Here is a 1,934-nt window from a genome sequence, read left to right on the forward strand (position 1 = left end):
CCCTTCAGTAAGGACACTGCTGCCCAAGTGTGCAAGAGCCAGTGGAGCATTCTCCCAGCCTGCCTGGCCCAGACCCTGAGCTCTCAGGACCCCTCCCCCAGCGCCCCCTGCTGGGCCCAGACCCCACAGCCTCCAGCCCATTTCACACCACCCAGCTCTCCTGGAAGGGCTTCTGATATTTGCAGGTGGATATTTCTGATGTCACTACTCAGGGCAGTAGAATGAGAAGCTTCCCTCTGCAGTGTGGGGTGGAGCCATTAATTTTTCCAAGTCACTAATTACCTCCAGATATCCAAATGAAGTGCTCTGTTTTTGGAAATTTTGAGATTGCCTTATGGTTGAGTTTGCTTTACCTGGTTCATTACCAGCACATGATGTTGATGAACCTAGATCCTCTAAAGTTCCCAGAGAACCCCGTTAGTTCATATGTGGTCATAATTCCACGTGGGTCACCCTGACATTTGGAAATATGTGGTTGATGCTGTTGCTGTTGTCAGGGGCCCGGGTAGGGTCCCCAGTCCCCACTGCAAGCATCTTGGCATTTTGGGTCTGTCTTTTCCATGACATTATAACACTGTCCGGGAACAAGATGTCGTGTGTTCTCGATAACATCTGTGGGATCTCCTCTGTCTTTGAATGTTTTCGTGGCAGTACTTATTTTCTTAGGATTCTCTGACACATTAAATCTATTTTTTACTCTAGTTTTGCCATTTCTCTCAACACGAGGATTGACACAAAAAGAACATTACTGTGAATGAAACTGTCACCCACTTCTAGAGGTCGCTCCTTCATTCCTGGCCTGAGGACCTCTCGTGATCTGTTACCAAATCTGCATTGGGCCTGATCAAGTTCCTTCGTTATGAGCTCCATGCATTTAATGGCTGTTGGGTTGATAAGGTCTATGTGCGAAAGAATTGATTTTTTTAATCCAATATCATCCCCAACAGAGAACCAGTGAGGGAAAAGATTTGGAAGTCGTGGGGATTCACTGGAGAAAGTGAGGACGTGGTGGGTCTGAAGCCATGTCCATAATGGGGAGGGGTCTTCAAGTACAAGGAAGACAGGACCTCCCCAAGAGTGACATCTCACGAGAGACATGAGAGAGAAACCCAGCTTCCTTAGGGTGTCAGGGCTCAGGGAAGAAGGAGGGTAACTTGGGCCGAGAGCAGGGGCCATGCCAGGGCTTGGTAGAGGGCCACCTGGTTCTCCCGGGTCACTTGTGCTGGACTTCTGCTTTCCTCGCCAGGTTTGCCGGCAAATCTGAAGAGTCTCGTGTTTCTGGTACAAAGTGATTCTGTTTGCACTGGAGACCAGTGGGAAAAGGAGTTGTTTTTATTGACCTCATGAACATAGAGCAAGGTGAGAACACGAAGCCACCAGGTTTAATAGTACATGTGACAACAGAATCCTTTACCTGAGCTGGTGTGGGACACAGTTGGGGACAGAGCAGTGATTGGACAGACAGAGGTGTACAGGGCAGAAGTTCACCTCACTTCCTGCTGGGATGGGATTTCTATGTGGCAGTGCGTTGTATTTAGTCATGTGACAGTGATAATCAGCCTCCTCATCAGGCTGGAGCCCAGAGTTGGTCAAGAGGCCACTTGTAGAAAGCAGGAGTCAGAGATGAGGGCTGAACCCCTAAGAGTCAATCATCTCTGTCCTAGGTCACAAGGTAGGGGCTCTGCCTCGGGGCCCCTGAGACCATTGCCATGGTGACCCCAATGTGTTCGCTGTATCTTGTGCAGGAAAAGGTGACCTCGGATCTGGGCATATCGAGAACTTCAAAAGGGGGTGACATGGGCACCTAATGGGGATTTCCCATCCTGTTGTCCCGCATCCTGCCTCAAGCCTGGATGGTTGGAAAGCTCCAGTGAGATCTGAAGGGACAGGAGGACACAGTCAGTGCCTGTGGGGTCAGGAGATCCACTCAAGGG

The sequence above is a fragment of the Pteropus vampyrus genome, unplaced genomic scaffold (genome assembly GCF_000151845.1).
Source record: "Pteropus vampyrus isolate Shadow unplaced genomic scaffold, Pvam_2.0 Scaffold1089, whole genome shotgun sequence".
Taxonomy (NCBI): domain Eukaryota; kingdom Metazoa; phylum Chordata; class Mammalia; order Chiroptera; family Pteropodidae; genus Pteropus; species Pteropus vampyrus.